General features: G+C 40.3%; 1 long non-coding RNA gene across 2 annotated transcripts in view; it reads right to left on the reverse strand.

The window, feature by feature from the left end:
* Positions 1-4,808: 4,808 nt before the first annotated feature.
* Positions 4,809-19,134, reverse strand: part of LOC116461317 (uncharacterized) — an 89,198-nt gene continuing 74,872 nt past the window's right edge. For both annotated transcript variants that reach the window (XR_009211506.1, XR_009211505.1), the window contains exons 3-5: positions 13,547-13,826; positions 12,384-12,469; positions 4,809-4,941 (exon numbers count right to left, since the gene is read on the reverse strand). This is a non-coding gene — a long non-coding RNA (uncharacterized LOC116461317). The remainder of the gene's footprint in view (positions 4,942-12,383; positions 12,470-13,546; positions 13,827-19,134) is intronic.

Consider the following 19,134-nt stretch of genomic DNA (forward strand, 5'->3'; position numbering starts at 1 on the left):
CTCATGAGGCTTATTCAATATCACTAGAACAGCATGGGAAAAACCCACCCCCATGATTCAATTACTCTCCACTGGGTCCCTCCCACTACATGTGGGGATTATGGGAGCTACAATTCAAGATGAGATTTGGGTGGGGACACAGCCAAACCATATCATATATATAGAAACTTGAGTTGCAAGTTTTCCATAGTGGTTAAAATTTATTTGTCATAACTTATATATAAGTTTTACATATATTATATATAATGTAAATATCTATATGTTATATATATCTATATAACATATAGATATATATATGTGTTAGAGAGACAGAAAGTCATTAATTAAGCTTGCAAACCTGGAGTCAGACTATGGGGATCCTCCTTGGGCTCAGCCTCTATTGTTCAAGTTGTTTAATTCCTCCAAACCTTGGAGAAGTTTCCTGCTCTGATGTCCAATAAGTGACAGTATATTTCTCGTAAGGTTGCTGTGAGGAGTAACAATTAAATCCATGTGGCTTCCTAGCACAGCACCTGGCAAGGAGTAGGCACTGGGTACTCTTAGCTATTAGAATTAATATTAGCATTGCTGTTAATATCTTTATTGCTATTCATATTTGAGTGAAATAAGCCTAGACTGATTTCACAGCACAGCTGAGAAAATTTCCATTGCTTGTGTGGTTTAACATGGATTCTGGGAGCAATAACCCTGGTCACTGACACATCAACTCCGGAATAAATGCCAGTGGCCGCTAGCAAGAAAGAAACAAGAGCATCCCATATTCCAGCTCCATTTAAAAGATGGCTTGTTGCTTTTATAGATCCTTCAGACAATGGCACAAAGGCTTCCAGAGAGAAAAGGCTGAGATACTCTAATATGTATATGGACAGGAACATTTGTAAGATTCTTCAAAGCATATGGTCTCCAACCAAAGCAGACAAGCAACTGGAAACAGAAAAAGTTCTCCTCCTCTATCTATTTAAGCTATAACAAGCTTCTCTTTTGCATTCACTTTAATTTAAACAACATTGTATGTCAGGCTACTTCCTGCAAGTTGCAACTGACTTCAGCTCCTTTTGCATCATCACTCAAGAGAAGGCACTCACGGAGACAAGGTGTGGGGGTTGTTTCATTATTGGGGACTGTGTCCTTTCCAGAAGCATCATCCTCTTTAACTGGTGAGGAGTGTTTTCTGATTTTTTTCTAGAGCAGTGTCCTCCAAAGTGGAAAATAAGCAAAAAAAGACATTAGACCTTCTATTTATACTTACTTCAAACTAAAAATAAGAAATTAAACTGTTATATTTTAATAAGCAGCTTGGCACTTGCCTCACTCCCTCTGCGTCGGTTACATATGGTATCGCAGAAATTCTGAGAGAAGGTGGGAATTCTACAACTCAGAGGAATTGGGGATGGGGGAGACAATGGCATTCTTTTTTTTTTTTTTTTAAATTATACTTTAAGTTCTGGGATACATGTGCAGAACACGCAGGTTGTTACATAGGTATACACGTACCATGGTGGTTTGCTGCACCCATCAACCCATCATCTACATTAGGTATTTCTCCTAATGCTACACTCCCCAAGCCCCCCACCGCCCCCACAACAGGCCCTGGTATGTGATGTTCCCCTCCTGTGTCCATGTGTTCTCACTGTTCAACTCCCACTTATGAGTGAGAATGTGCAGTGTTTGGTTTTCTGTTCATGTGTTAGTTTGCTGAGAATGATGGTTTCCAGCTTCATCCATGTCCCTGCAAAGGACATGAACTCATGCTTTTTTATGGCTGAATAGCATTCCATGGTGTATATGTGCCACATTTTCTTTATCCAGTCTATCATTGATGGGCATTTGGTTTGGTTCCAAGTCTTTGCTATTGTGAATAGTGCTGCAATAAACATACATGTGCATGTGTCTTTATAGTAGAATGCAAATCAATAAATGTAATCCAAACAGAACCAATGACAGAAACCACATGATTACCTCAATAGATGCAGAAAAGGCCTTCAATAAAATTCAACACCCCTTCATGCTAAAAACACTCAATAAACTAGGTATTGATAGAACATATCTCAAAATACTGAGAGTTATTTATGACAAACCCACAGCCAATATCATACTGAATGGGCAAAAGCTGGAAGCATTCCCTTTGAAAACCAGTACAAGACAAGGATGCCCTCCGTCACCACTCCAATTCAACATAGTATTGGAAGTTCTGGCCAGGGCAATCAGGCAAGAGAAAGAAATAAAGGGTATTCAAATACGAAGAGAGGGAGTCAAATTGTCTCTGCAGATGACAATGGCGTTCTTACTGCCTCTAGCCTACGGCCTACTGAGGTTTCTTGCAATTTACACATGCCTAGTAATGTGGATTCATAGACAGCATTATCACCTCTTAACTATAGCAGCTCTCACAAAAAGGACTAGTGGCTTAAAGATTCCTACAAAGTAATGTGAATTGAAGGAAATTTTAACAATGCAAGCATCTGCATGCAAGGAGAAAATGGCTGTAACTTCTTCTACCATCAACAGGAGCTTTTTATCAGTTATATTGTGATGTAAAAAAAAATGATGATGAGCAACTCGGAGCTGTCAAAACAAACAAAAAAGGAAGTTATCAAGCAGATTATGTAACATATAGATTTACATTTAAAACCATGATCTGATATTTTCTGTACTAGAATATAGGCTCCAGAACAGCAGGGATCTTGTGTTTTTTCATGCTTTTTACTCCTATTCTTAGCTTGGCACATAGCAGGCATTCCGTAAATATCTATTAATAAATAAATTAATCAGTAATAATGAGGTTTACATTTTTCAGTTTACAGTTGTAGGACTGAAGTCCTCATTTTCTTGCTGGCTCACAACTCACAGAGGCCACCCACACTCCTTGCCATGTGACCCCTTCCATCTCCCTCTGCACATTTAGACAAATTACTCTAACCTTCCCCTCCACCCTTTTTCTTGAGACAAGATGGAGTACAGTGGTGTGATCACAGCTCATTGCAGGCTCGACTTCCCAAGCTCCAGTGATTCTCCCACCTCAGCCTCACAAGTAGCTGAGACTACAGATGTGCACCATCACACTCACCTAATTTATCTTACTGTTATTATTATTATTATTATTAGAGACAGGGGTCTCACTAGGTTTCCCAGTCTGGCCCTGAACTCCTGGGCTTAAGTGATCCTCCCACCTCAGCCCCCCAAAGTGCTGGGATTAGAGGCGTGAGCCACCACACCTATCTTCTAACTTTTTTCTGAGCCTCAGTTTCCTAATCTGTAAAAGCCGACTTATAAAACTAGATAGCTCATAGGGTTATTGTGAAGATCAAAGGAAAAAGTTTCAGTAAAGAACCTATTCAGCATTGTATGTGCGTAGCAGACTCAGCACAGGTAGTCAACACTCAATAAACATCAGCTGCATCTTCATCCCCATTATTACAAGTGGCAACCTCCGCAAGAACACAGGAAAGGCAGGAAAGGCATGCACGATGGGGCCATAGAACAGATTCTGAGTGATGGTCCTAAGGACTCGAATGGGGAAGATGCTCAGTCTTATAAAGAGAAAAAAGAATAAAAATCATGAAACTACCACAGTATCAAGTGCAAAAAAATTCTGGGATAGCAGTGATTTGGAGAAATATACTGGTGAGAATGTGAAGTTCTATAAACTTTCTGGAAAGTAATCATCTGTGTTCATTTAAATTAAAATTATACATACCCTTTGACCCAGCAATCCTACCTTTGGAAATATATCCAAAAGCAACAGTGTACAAGAATATGTTAAAAAATGATGTGTGTATGTGTATTTATGTATATAGGCATACATACATACATGCATGTACATGCATGCATTTGTGTCTGGTTATAATACCATAGAAAAATGACTAGAAGAATATGCACTAAGCTGTGAAAATTAGTTACTTTAAGAGAGATGGAGATGGAGAGGAATAGAGCAAAAGAAATTCCTTATGCACTAAATTGCTACCCTTGGTATAAATCACTGGTATTTATATTTTATCTTTTTTAAATAAAGAAACTAGAGAACTTGGAACTTCATTGTGTTACCTTAGATAAAGCCACATATATCACACTCTTCCTTCTCCTGAAGAGGAGTTTCTGGTCTTTAAAAGATGAAGTTCCAAATGGTGGATTCTCGTACCTTTGGCCACTGGGGATGGATGGTGTAAGTGTGGGAGAAAAGGAGATGGGAGAGAGAGGAAAATCATGCAAAAAGTCAAAATCTTGGAATTTTGCATTTCACAGTCATGTAAAATAAACCAAATAGGCAAAAAGCAATGATGAGAACTTTTCTCACATAAAATATCTCCTATTATACTCCCCAAATTATAAACATATTTGAGATTTGCCAAGTACATATATTCTAGCACGTAAAAAAAGAAAATACACCATTTAGGTAGACTCAGGATATTTTTTAAGTACCTACCAACTGTCAGTCACCCTCCAGTTGCTTTCAAATATCAATTTCATCTCCAGAACATTCCAGTGGTTGAGTCAGCAAGCACTCCTAGTCACTGGCACTTTAGTTTGAAATACCATCATGAGCCACTCCAGTTTCTGAGGGAGATTGTTCTAGAGTACAGGGGAATTTGGCCTAAAGGAGATGTTTTATTTGGGATTCTTTTTATTTGGGATTCTTTTGGCAGCAGGTGTCAACATCTAATTTAATCTGATTTTAGCAAAAAAGGGACTTTATTGTCTTACTTATAATGGAATTTTTTTGCAATAAGCCTACCTCCCAGGAGGTATTCTGGCCATTCCAAGATTTCATCAGGATTCTGTCTCTAATTTTCATCTCTGCTTACCTCAATGCTGGCTTTATTACCTGGGTGACTCTCTCTTCACAGTAACACAGCATCCAACATGCATTGTATGCACTTTGTAGCCCTAGTGAAAAGATGTTTTCTGGTTCCCCATAAAGTCCATCAAAGTACCTTGTCACATCTGGAACCAAGGAGGAGGAGTCAAATCTATTCAAACTCTTTGGATTGGGATGAGGGAGGCATGGTTCCTCAAAAGGAAATTTGAGATGTTACTATCAGAAGAAGGTCTGGACTTGGGGTAAGCAAAGCAACATATGTCTGTTTCAGGGAATAACAAGAAGAAGTGGTTTGGGCCATGGTGTCCTGCAGACTCCCAGGAACCCTTCTGTAGCACAAAGCCTGCCATGTGGTGAATATGGCTATGAGTGAGAAATCAGGGAGCCCCAGAAGGTCACACAAGGGTAACGGAAAAAGCTGGCCTGCTGATTCAAAGTCTATGTTTGGAATCCCCTGACGAATCCTACACTCTTTGGAGTTTGAGAACCTTGGGTTCTGAGCTCTGTTAAAAAAAGAAAAAAAAAAAGGATACCCCTGCTATACCTGCCCACAAACCTACAGACTTGAGAAGGACATAAAGGTAGGGCTTATGAACATGGGCTCTGACAACAAACCAGGGCCATCTCCCTCCTACCCTACCTGCCACCCATTAGCTTGTGATGTGTGGAAGTGATTTAACTTTTCTGTGTTTCATTTTCTCTTCAGGAAAATGCAGCTGATTGCCAACTACATGGACTTCTTTCTGGCCATCATTAGTGTTTTCTTCAAGAGTTGCATAAGGGAGCAGCTAAGAGGGTAGGGAACGGAACCCCATGTTTAGGAGGAGTTTGCTCTCCCGCTTACCAGTGAGATGAACTTGCTCTGAAATTGTTTCCTCGCCTGGGAAGAAGTAAAGTTAATGACAGCACCTGCCTTCTACAATTTTCTGTAGGATTAACATCACAGGCATTCTGCACTGTGCTGGTAGATAGCAAGCACTCAACATATGGCAGGTTCTCGGGCTTTCCCTCAGATGCAGATCTCGTGAGCTCAAGGCTTTGTGTCTGTCTTAGCTGAGCTGTAACTTAGAACAGTGCCTGGCACAAAATGGATGTCCAACAGATATTTGTCACAGAAACTGTTGAATGCTTGTCATAAATTCAGTATCACCTCAACTCAGCCTTCTCTTCTACAATTTCTCCTACTTCCCAAATTTTCTGATTCAGATTTTATATTCAATGCATAGTTATCAAGAACCTATTTTGTTGCAGGCACTCATCTACACTCTGGGAACGGAGCTGTGAATAAGACATGCAAAGCAGTTACTCCTGGGAGTTCATATTCCCCTCGATAGAGGGAGGGGAGTTGTATATCCAGTGGTGATAAGGTTTAAGAAAGAAACAAAGTGCAGTGATGACAAGGAGTTGAGGGGCGGAAAGTCAAAAATGTGTGATCTGGGAAGCTTCTGGACAAGATGGCTTTTGAGTTCACTCCCAAAAGATGCAAGGAACCAGTCGTGAAAAGGGCCAGTAGAAGGGAATTCAAGGCGGAAGTCCTGAGGTGGCATTATGGATTGAATTGTGTCCCCGAAAAGATATGCTGATGTGATAACAGCTAGTACCTGTAAATATGGCCCTATTTGGAAATACAGCCTTGGCAAACATAGTCAAGTTGAGTTCTATGCAATTCAGGCGGGCCCTAATCCAATGACTGATGTCTTCGTAAGAAGAGAAGAAGAGATGTAGAAACACGCAGGGAGGCAGAGATGGGGACAAAGCACCCACAAGCCAAGGAATGCCAGGAATTGCCAACAACATCAGGAACTCAGAGAAGGAAGTGGAATAGACTCCCCCAGAGCCTTCAGAGGGGATACGGCCATGCAGACACCTTGGCTTCAGACTCTCAGCCTCCAGAACTATGGGAGAACACATTTCTGTTGTTTTTCACCACCTGGTTTGTGGGGCTTTGTTATGGCAACTCCAGGAAACTAACGCAAGTGGAAATAAGCTTGGCATGTTCAAGGGACAGAAAGGAAGATTGTTGACAGTGGACTGCGGGGGAGAGAGTCAAGAAATAAGGGCAGAGAGTTAGGAAGAGGCGGACTCAGCAGGACCTGGTGGGCCGTGGTGTAAACACCACCTGCTGCTCAGCCTGCAAGGGAAGTCAGGGGAGGAGCCGTCAGCGGGGGCAGGACATGACCTACGTTTTTCAGAATCACTTGGGCACCTATACTATGGGGGCACATAGCAAAACAGAGGGACTGTTTAGCCTGGAGAGAGTCATTGCTAAGGGCATGGGGTGGCTTTTATTACCCTGGCAGTAGCATCCTTTAAATACTGAAAGGAAGGACCATCGACTGAGTTAAGTGAGTCTGGAAGCACCTTTCAACCCAGGAGCTGCTCAAGGAAGAAGGGTGGATGCTCATTTTTTGTGTGTGTGCCTCCAGATCTTTCCACCTCAAACCATAATCTGCCATCTTTCTCCCATTCTAAATTCACTAATAATGTTCCAGAAGTGAGGCTCATATTTTCTGTGAAAGAGGATAGGTGCATACATCTGCACATAGGCATTTGCACATGGCTGTAAATGAATGGCTCATACTTAAGGAAGAAGCAAGTATCAGTTCCTGCTATGTACGGTCAGCCTGTGTTTTCTCTTTCTTTCTCTAAGCATGAAAATGCTGCATTTTGTATTTTTCCCTCACTGTGATCATTCTGTTTTTGTGACTGTGTATTAGTTACCCTGGCAACGTGGTAGACTTGAATTTGATTGGCCAGGTTGTCAGGTTCATTGTGAGAGCCAGGGGCCCATTTTTTAGCGCTAGACCTGTGCATATTAACCGCAGCTAATGATATGGTCAGGAAAACCTGATTGAGCAGAACTTCTGCATCCCCTCTGTCTGCCAGAAGGACCCTTCCAGCACCTGCTGTGTGAATGTCCCTTGCATTGCTTTTGAAAAGATGCAAGAGCTCATCTATATCTTTGAAATGTCTGTCAGAAAATGTGCTTTGCGTTGGTATGTTCAGACCATGGTGCAGAATATATTTATTTATAATGAGAAATTAATTCTCCAAGAAGCTTAGGGAGAATGGTCTAATTGCTGGACCATGGGATTAGAACCTGTTACACAGATTTAATTCAGACTTGCTGTGCAATCTCGAGTAAGCCACAAACTCAGCCAAATGCTTTGTTTTCTGTAAATAAATTCCATTCATAAAGAAAGAGCCTCATCTTAAGAATGAGGTTCTAAGAGCACTGAAGATTTAAACTGGGATAAAGTTGTAGTCTCGTTCTTCTAACAATATTGAATCATTTATTTAATCAATTTACCAGATACCTTGTTTACTGATTAAAGTCTGGTTCTATTCATTTACCAATTACCTAGGAAAAAAACAAACTCCCATCTATGGCTGAAAATCTTTATTAGCCAATGAATAAATAAATCCGAAAAAGAGTAAAGTTAGATACAGACCAATGCCTAAAAAAGTAATAACCCTGTTTTTCTTATTTGCACAAATTCCTAAGTAGCCATACCTGGCTCACTTCTTGCAATCCTTTTGTTTTTAAAGAAAGCATATCATCGATGCCTGGATCTATCACACTCTCTGTATTTGAACATATTATATCTAACTGTGCTATATAAACAGCATAGTCTTAATATAGATGTAAAAGTCATTGGCAAGCAGTCATTTTTCACCTTGGTTAAGTGTTACAGTATGTTCAGCTCCAGTAAAGCTAACATTTAGGCTGTCCAATTCAAAGAAGAAGAAGAAAAAAAGTCTGAAGGGAAAAGAGACAAGAAGCACATTCCAAATATCCTTCCAAAAAAGGTGATTGCACAGTAATAATTAATTCCTCTGCCAAAGTTACTAGGAAAAAACGTGAACCATCTAAACCTCAGACCGCCCCCAATCCTCCCATTCAGGAAAAAAAATGCCTGGTCAATTGCGCACAGGGCGACAAGAGAATCAGAGCATAATAGGAAACTAACTCCTTCGTGGTTGAGCCAATAAACCAAATAATACTAGCTTTAGAACATCACATGCTTTCTAAAATACCTGGTGTGGTTGGACTTTGTTAGTGAAATTTATTTGCAAGACTATCAGTAGTGCATTCAGATTAAGCGTTGTTTCTAAATCTGCTAATTTGCTTGCACATGCCACAATGACATAGCCTTAGATTTGTGTAAGGAGTGTTAATTTGTTAAATATACCACAATTTTTATAACTCTTTTTTTTTTTAGTCCGTCTTCATTGTCTAACACATTGGGAATCCCCCAAAATGGAAGTGGTAGGACTCTTGACCCTTGAGAGGCCTGCTTGCTCTCAGATTTCAGTGCCAGGAAGGTTCTTCTGGAAATAACCCTCTTTTTTTTTGAGATGGAGTCTCACTCTGTCGCCCAGGCTGGAATGCGGTGGCGCGATCTCAGCTCACTGCAAGCTCCACCTCCCAGGTTCACGCCATTCTCCTGCCTCAGCCTCCCGAGTAGCTGAGACTACAGGAGCCCGCCACCATGCCCAGCTAATTTTTTTGTATTTTTAGTACAGACGGGGTTTCACCGTGTTAGCCAGGATGGTCTCGATCTCCTGACCTCGTGATCCACCCGCCTCCGCCTTCCAAAGTGCTGGGATTACAGGCGTGAGCCCCCATGCCTGGCCCTGGAAATAACCCTCTCTTGACCAGGAGGCACTTGGTAAGAGGCTTCCTTGGTGAGTCCTGGCTTGGGGCCACTCCTTCCTGCTGGTCTTGTGCCCTACCTGCTTGGAAGACACCCTCCCCGGCCTCTCCCTTCCCAGAACTCCGAGCCACAGACAAGTGCCCAGAAACATCACCCTGAGATTTTCAAAGAAGACAGAGAAGAATAGGAAAATGAAAAAAACGCAAATATAAGTCTGTGGGGATGGAATTAATTAAAAGGAAAAAATAATACGAAGGCCAAGGAGGGGAGAGAGGGTGAGAAACAACAAAATCTCATTGAGAGCCAACAGAGATCATCTGAGGGAAAACAAAGAATGGAACCCAAATGAAAGATTCTGTGCAAGTCTAGGGAGAAGACTTGGGGATGCGCAGGGAGATAAAAGGACGCAGTGATTAATAAAACAGAGGGGAAAATGAAAATGCAACACAAAGCCCTCCGGTTCTACATACAAGCCAAGGTACATATGCCAATAAAAGCAGGGAAATGGGGAACAAAGGATGTCATAGCAACCTCAAGGAGCCCTGTTGTGCTACTGACTGCAGCACACATGGACATCCATCAGGAAGCCTCCAATACCCAAACTAGGTACTCAAGAGGGGAGGGCTGTGGCCCCCAGCCAGGGGGATCTGAGCCCCTGCAAGACACTCTTGTCTCACTTTCTTCCTTTCTCCCTCCCAAAAAATCCAAACCAGTTCTGCGCCAAGCCTCTCCCTTCTTTTCCAGCAGGTGTTTTTCTGAAATGCAGGAAAACAAACCTGGACCAAGCATCCTGATGCTTTCACACCCCCCAAATTATGCTTCCCAAGTTGTTTCAACCCTGAGTAATGTGGTAGCATTCCCCTGTGCTCTCAAAAAACTCCCTGCTCCTTTAAAACAAAGACAATGATAATCACAAAAGAAAAACGCATAAATGTGTTTTGCTTGCTGTTGCAAAATCAGGCATCCCACCGTTCTAATTCATTTGGGGATGTGGACATCCAATGGGATATATAGCTCATTTGCCTGTGCCTAATTCAAAGAGAAATGCTCATTTCCTTGCACCTCTATCTTCTACTTAAATTATAGGTCTCTTCTTTATTAATAGACCATCACTTCTTTCTACTTTCTTGTGGTTTGAGTGGGGGAAATACTGTGACATTTGGAATGAAACAGGAAAGATGAATGTTTCACCATCAAGACTTGGAACGCAGTGGAAAATAAAAGAAAACTTTTACAGGAACCTAATGGAGATATTGACACGTGTGTCTGGAAATCTAAACTTAGTAAAGTGTAAGGCAAGAACAGGCTTTCTCACTTTATTTCTGTATCTGGAAAGTTTTAGCGGCTGGTACCATATGAATATTTATTAATGCATTGTGAATCAGAACCTGTGATTATTACTCAAACTATCTTTTTACCTTGCAAGCTTCAACTCAGAAGAATAAAAACACATCTGCTTTTGCTCTTCCCATATTTTATTCAATGTTTTAACAGCTTTGCTGTAAATATCTCATCCATTACGATTTAGTTGTGACTATATCGGCTTCACGTCTCCTGTTTTATTACTGTCATCACAGTGAAACAACACACTGTTAATTCTGTTAACTAACAAGTTCATTGTTCGAGCTAGTCAGCCATCTCTCGTTTGTTGGGTCCACATGTTAAAAGAGAATTGGTTATAAATCAAAGAAGGGCCTGAGTGGGGCGTGTTCCCTTTGTTCAAATGAGTGGTCTTTATTTGAGATTGTCATTTAATATGCTGTCATGGAAGAAATGACAAATCTGAAGATAGGGCCAAATCCAATCGTATTAGATGAAGAGGTTGCACAACCCTCCAAGAATTCAGCTCTAAAACATGCAAGTGCACACAGAGCTTCAGATCCTCTGCATGAAACCTGTGCTTCCTTTATAGCTCCCATTCAATTTAGACCTTGTAAACCTATCTTCTAGATCTTTCCAGAGGAAACTTGCTAATATTTTTCACTCTCAATGTGAAAACTGAGTCAGTCAGTGTGGTCTGATGGTTAAGAATGTGGGCTTTCAAATTCAGCCTCCTGGTTTGCTTTCCACTCTGCCATTTCGGAGTTGTATGGACTTGCATGATTTAGTTAGCATCCTGATCTGTAAAATGGGAGAGCAGCAATACCTGCCATGTTGGGTAGTTGTGACAATTAAATGAGAAAATGTCTATAAACTTCTGTATCAGTCAGGACTCAGTACAGGAAATCAGAATCATTCCAGATATTTCAACCATATAATCAGTTATTCAGGTATTAGGTGTGTACCAGTTACCTATTACCAGGATAATGTTGAGAAACACATGCCTGAACACATGTACACACATACAGTGGCTAAAAACAACAAGCATGTATTTACCTCACAGATCTGCAGGTCAGAGATTTGGGCTGGGCTGGGCTAGGCAGTTCTTCTGGTGATGCTAGGTTCACTCTATGCCTCACTGGCTGTTGGCTGGCACACCTGAGCTAAATGTGTAATTCTCCATCAGGATAGCCTGGGTGTTTTTTTTTTTTTTTTGACAGAGACAGAGGAGCAAAAGGACCTCTCCTTGTGTGATGCTGGCTAACATCCCACTGGCCAAAACAGGTTACATGTTAGGTCTATAGGCAAAGGTTGGGATAGATAGAATGCCCACTTTTATGAAATAAACATGAAAAAAGAATGAGTTCTGAGGGCATTTGAAATGGGTACCATAGATTTTGGTCTATATCGGAAAGGGGAGGGGAGGGGAAGGGGGGGAGGGGAGGGAAGAGAACAAAGGAAGAAACTCATTTTAAGAAGGTCATTTGAGTCTACTAATTTCAAAACACAAATGAGCTGAATTTATTAGGAACAAATTCTAGTTCATTAGAACTAATTTTTCTAAGACACATTCCTTAAGGAAAACATACCTTAGTTGTGATTCTAAATCTGTCTCCTGAGAAATCTTGGATGCCCGCTGATAATTCTGAATTCCTTGCCGCCCTCAACTTTCTGGCTGCATGTAAGAAATCATTTTAAATGAATTGAATAAAATTCACAAGTGTTATATGCCAGTAAATGATGAACTCACAGGAAATATGACTCAAATCCACTTTTTTCATTTTGTTTTTTTCTCATAATAAATAGAAATGAACAAATGTGGCTTTAATGACATCTTGGAGTGAGAGCTTTTATTGATATATTATCAGTTGGAAATGTGTAACACTTTGGTAAATAAACTCCACTCTGCATATTTACAACCAGATTGAAAAAGGTGTATTTGTTATTTTGTGTGACATTTTCTAATGATAGTGAAGTTTTATATATGAAGATATACACATACCATCATAAAAATGAACAATATTTCAGCTTACAAAATGTTTCTTTGATTGAAGATGTTTTTGTACTTATTTAGTTTCCAATTACTTTTTTAACTTGTGCTCACACACTTAAAAATACCTTGTCCCCCTTCCTGTAAAGCTGTAAACAGATGCTCCAAATTGTGTCAGTTGAGACAAAATTTGGAGCATCTGTTTTAGGGTGACAAGTCCTTCTTTGGACAGCAGAAGTTTTGATCATTAGCTAATTACAGTTTGTATCAGGTCAAAGTCTGGGTTACAAAAAAAATGGAAACTGGCTTAAGAAAAAAAGGGAATCCAGTGATTCACATCTGCTGGCTTCAGACACATATTTAAATGATGCCCTAGAACCTGGTATCTCCCTATCTCTCAGCTGTGCTTTCTGATTTGTGTTAGCTTTATTTTAAGACAGGTTACCTCCACAAAGTTGCAAGATGACAACAGCTATAGAACAACTTCTTTGCTTCATAGATGGCAAAAAACAGTCTCTCTCTCTCTCTCTCCACCCCCTCCACCTCCTCTCTTGCTTTCTTTTTTTCCTTCCCTCCCCTCTCCTTCTACCAGTTGAAAAGTCGAGGATCAGCCTACTTACCATTGGCTCAACTGCTCACATGCACATCCTGAACAAACTTTTATAACCAGGAGTGTATCAGTTATCTATTGCTATATAACAAATTACACCTCCCTCCTTCCTCTGCCAAACTTAGCAGCTTAAAATAACATGCACTTATTACCTCACAGTTTCTATAGGCCAGAGATCCAAATATGGCTTCACTAGGTCCTCCAGCTCAGAGTCTTTTGTAAGCTCCAATTGTGGTGTCAACCAGGACTCCAGTCATTTCAAGGTTCAACAGGATCCTCTCCCAAACCCATTCAGTGGTTGCTGGCAGGATTCAATTCATTGTGGGCTGTTGGACTGAGAGCCTCAGGTCCTCATTGGCTGTTCGGTAGAGACCATGCTCAGCTTTTTGCCACGGGGCTTCTCTGTAGGGCAGTTCACAACAAGGCAGCTGGCTTCATGAGAGTAAGCAAACAAGAGAGATGGAAGTCACAGTCTCTAATAACCTAATACTGGAAGGGATATCCCATTATTTCTGGCATATTTTAGTCATTATTAGTGTATTATTCCATTTTCATGCTGCTGATAAAGACATACCTGAGACCAAGCAATTTACAAAAGAAAGAGGTTTAATTGGACTTACAGTTCCATGTGGCTGGGGAAGCCTCAAAATCAAGGCAGAAGGCAAGGAAAAGCAATCCACGTCTTCCATGGATGGCAGCAGGCAAAGAGAGAGCTTGGGCGGGGGAATTTCTCTTTTTAAAATCATCAGATCTCATGAGACTTATTCACTATCATGAGAATAACATGGGAAAGACTTGCCCCATGATTCATTACCTCCCACCAGGTCCCTCCCACAACATGTGGGAATTCAAGATGAGAATTCGGTGGGGACACAGCAAAACCATATCAATTAGCAAGTGATAAGTCCATCCACACTCAAAAAGCAGGGATTACACAACAGCATGAATACCAGGAGGTGGGGACCCCATGGGAGCTATTTCCAAAGCTGCTTACTACCATGGATAATGACATATGCTGGTTGGTTTAAATGGATCTCAGCCGACCACTAGAGCTGGGGGATAATCAACCACAACATTTTCTAAACTATGAGTGAAGGTGACCATCACAAATGGGAATTTGCATATGGTTAGAAAGTTTGCATGTGGTTTGAATATGGTTGAGTGGATGACATTTATGAGCATCACTCACAACAGTCTGATGATACTTTACCATCGTAAGTGTTGAGACTAATACATTAAGTCACGTTCCTGATTTTGACACTGTTTCATGCATCACAAAGACAACATATTCAGAGGCAGTAAGTTAAAACTACAGAAACGATGGTTGCATGATAAAACTGACCTTAACATACTTGAATGTAGATTTAAACAGAACGGACTCATGTCCCACTGACTCCATATTTTCTGCAGAGTGTCTGATGTTGAGATTTCTGAACATTTGAGACCTAAAACACGGGTACTATTTTTCAGAACTTGAAAATAATAAGTGTTTATTTTCATTTGTGGTGAGGAGAAAGGAAAAAGAGTATTTCAAGAAACTGACTGCAGTCATTTTTCTATCCTAGGTGTAGTTGCCTAATCCATGTCCATGTTGATAGCTCTTTGCTTAGGAAACCTTGATGGCTTATTTGGATGAGAAAGGTGAGTTCAGAGACTGATGTTGCAAAGATAGTTTAATGGGTCTGTATAAGAAAGAAGGAGCTGGGCACCATGGTTCATTTCTGTAATCTCAGCATTTTGGGAGGCTGAGACAGGAGGACTGCTTGAGCCCAGGAATCCAAGAGCAGCCTGGGCAACATAGGGAGACCCCCATCTCTACAAAAAAAAAAAAAAAATTAGCCAGGTGTAGTGTTGTGCACCTGTAGTCCCAGCTACCCAGGAAGTTGAGTCAGGAGGAGCCCTTGAGCCTGGGAGGTTGAGGCTGCAATGAGCAGCGATCCCACCACTGCACTGCAGCCTGGGAGACAGAGTGAGACACTGTCTCAAAAAAGAAAGAAAAGAAAAGAGAAGTAAAGAAAAAAGTAAGAGGGAAAGAAAAAGAAGAGAGAAAGAAGGAAAGAGAGAGAAGGGAAGAGAAATACAGGAATAAAGAGAGGGAGGGAGGAAGGGAGGAAAGGAGGGAGGAAGGAAGGAACGAAAGAAGGAAGGAAGGGAGGAAGGAAGGAAGGAAGGAGGGAGAGAAGAAGAAGGGGAAGAAGGAAAAAAGAAAGAAAAAGAAAGTGGGAGAGAGGGAGAGAAGGAGGGAGGGAGGATGAGGAAGGAAGAAAGGAAGGAAAGACACGAAGAAAGGATGGAAGGAAGAAAGATGGAAGGAAGGAAGGAAGGATGGAAGGAAGAAAGATGGAAGGAAGGAAGACAAGGGAGGAAGGAAGGAATGAAGGAAGAAAGGAGAGGAAGGAAGGAAGGAAGGAGAGGGAAGGAAGGAAGGAAGGAAAGAGAGGAAGGAAGGGTGGAAGGAGGAAAGATGGAAGGAAGGGAAGGAAGGAGAGGAAGGAAAGATGGAAGGAAGAAAGAAGGAAGGAAGGGAAGGAGGGAGGGAGGGAGGGAGGAAGGAAGGAAGGAAGGAAGGAAGGAAGGAAGGAAGGAAGGAAGGAAGGTAGGTAGGTTTTCAGATTCTCAACATGGAGGGAGAAAAAGAACCCTTAGATTGAATGAGGGCCCAGAGAATACTATTACAGTTGAGCTTTAAAAGAAAAGGCAATCCCAGAATGCTGAAGTTAGGGACCCCTGACATTGGAGTTAAATGGCAGTGACGGATTCTGTCTATTACCTGTTTAATAACCATTCTCTTTTATCTCATGTATAATAAACAATGACTTTATTTTCAGAGTATAAAAACATTCAGTGAAATATTCCCTTTCAAAGGTTCCCTTTTGGCGATACGTAGCCATGCAAGACAACATAGCCATGAAACAAACATGAAACAAAGTCCACCAGTGGCTTCCTAGGAACTCATTTGCTTTCCTGATAAAAGAGGACAGATGGCAGTTGCAGAAGTACCTGTGCCTCTTTTTTTTTATTTTATTTTTATTTTTTTTTAATCTCTTAAACGCAGATGTAAGAACTGGTACTGAAGCAGCCATCTTGTGACCATAAGGAAAAAGCCAAGAGCATCAGAACCAGTGGCCTAGCCATTGCACAGCCATCTAAACACACCTCTGGACTTGTTATTATGTAAAAAAAAAAAAAAATAAACACCTGCTCTTGTTATTTGCAATTCAACATAATCCTAACTTATGTAATATTTATCAAATTGACACAAATAAGAAATAAATTACTTGGGAATAAAATTTCCAGTAGTTTGTCAAGCATCTCCAATCTTCTGATTTCTTTATTTCCCATTGCATTTTTCTCCAATAAATATTCATCTTCAATCCTCAAGAGTCTTCATTATGTCAGAGGGAAGTTTCTCTGAAGTTAAAATCACAATAGAAAAATATATCCAGAGGTATAGGCCTGTATCCCCCAGCAGTTTCTTTCCTCGGTTATGTCACCTATTGTCAGGGCATATCAACAAAACACAACGAATGGTCGGATGTGGCTGTCCTTGGTCATGATCTGTTTCATTCTTGAATACCTACTCATCACTTACAGTTCTGCCTCAGTTTACTGTGCAGAAGCCACTTGTCATGTAACATCCAAATCTGGTTCATTTAGGACTTAACTTCCCTCCATCTCTTCATACTGAGATGCAGCGATGGGAGATTTCCATTTCTTCTTTCAAATGTTGTTTATACACACATTTCAGGCATAAACTTTGTGGGAAACAAAAATGAATGAGGAATCAAGTTGCTCTCAACAGCATCTTATAGACATAAACTTTCATGAAAAAAAAAAAGAAAACCTCAAAGGTCTTGTAGAAGAGATAAATCATCCACCCAACCACCTAAAATAGAAAATGAAAAAGTAGCAACGGCCATACCAGAGGCAGAAATTAAGGCAATGGGCATTCATAAGGGAAAAAGTAGTATTTCTGCAGTATGAGAGAGAAGATCACATTTTAAATGGACCTTTAGAGAGGGGAACAATTAAATGGGTGAAGTCAGGGTGGGAGGAGCTAATGAAATGGCTAATGAATGGAGAGAGCATTGCAGAGGCTGTAGGGAGCCATCAAAGGTGGTGGAGCAGAGCAATGGTCATCTGCATGTAAGCTTCCAGAGTAATTCTAGAAAGAAAACTTTTTAAATTTTATAGTTGCTACTGTCCAGTGTGAAGATCAAACAAGATGCAAAACCACGAAACACCATACCTTTTGTAGATACTAAACTTCTCACTATGTAATGGTTCAGGGAAGAACCCACCTCTTGAAAAGGTGGAATATAATAGCTTGAACCGAAGCACTTTTTAATGCTCCACAAACTCAGGGTAGTTCATTATTACAGAAGTATTTCCCACACATCCATATACCAGTTTGTTGAGACATCTCAAATTCCTTTGAAAAAAAATGTGGACTATAAATCAAAATATAATACAGCAAATAAACTATGGTTCTTTTGTCTTTAAAAACCATCTGCTAATCACATTTAGTGAAAATCAAACTCTACTGCTCACGGAGGGGTGCTAGCTCCACAGGTCCGGCTTCTTGCTGACATATGGAAACACCTGGTGTCAACAGATCTCCTGGTTTTTTTCAAGGAAAATAGGAAATTCAGATTTGTATGTAAACTGTGCTAACTACTGGCTCCATTAACATATATATGTATATATAAACAAATGTGCTGGCCAGGCCAAATTTGTCTGCAGGCTAGATTTATTCGATACATTGGCTGAGACTTTAGACCTAATGGCTGTACTTCTGAAATTGACCCTATGAAAAGAATGCAAAATACCAAAGGAAAAAGCGTAAACAAGTGAAAACCTGTAACAACTCAGTTTAATTCACTTAAAAAGTTAAATAAGCTATTATGCATCCACTCAATGGATTATTATGCAGATTAATTAATAAAACCTATATATTAACATCAAAAAAATATATAAAAGAAAAATAGCAAAACTATGAAGATAATAAAAAGATCAGTGGTTACCAGGAGTTGGGGTGAGAGAGAGATTAATAAATTCAAAGACACAGAGGATTGTTAGGGCAGTATGATTCTATGTGACATGATAATGGTGGATACATGTTATGATACATTTGTTAGAAGCCCACAGAATGTAGATCACTAAGAGTAAACCCTAAAGTAAACTATGGACTTTGGGTGATGATGTGCCAACGTAGGTTCATTGACTGTAACAAATGTATCACTCTGGTGCATGATGTTGCTGGTAGGGGAGTCTGTGCTTATGTGAGGATATGAGGTATAATGGGAGCTCTCTGTACTTACCACTCAATTTTGCTGTGAACTTAAAACTCCTCTAAAAAGTAAAGTCTATTTTTAAAAAGGGAATAAAATTCTTTAAGCAGCATGATCACAAGTATGTAAAACCAACAGATATAAAATTATACCAATCAAAATGACTATTGGAAAGATACACATTTTTATACTCACAAGTGCTTTTGGGATGGGGTTATATGTAAATTTTTTTCTCTTGCTCTATTTTCCAAGTGTTCTTCAATGAGAAAATTACATCACTGTCCTCACTTTGCAGAACAGTGTGGGACCATAAAAACGATTGTGCAGGCTACAACTGTGCAAAACCATCTGATTATTAATAATCAGTGGTAAAAATTGCAGTTGCTCTGTGACCTTTAAAAATGGTTGTCAAAACATTAAAAAGTCACTTATTCTCACTTATAAGTAGG

Source organism: Hylobates moloch, unplaced genomic scaffold (assembly GCF_009828535.3).
Source record: "Hylobates moloch isolate HMO894 unplaced genomic scaffold, HMol_V3 SCAFFOLD_21, whole genome shotgun sequence".
NCBI classification, from domain to species: Eukaryota; Metazoa; Chordata; class Mammalia; order Primates; family Hylobatidae; genus Hylobates; species Hylobates moloch.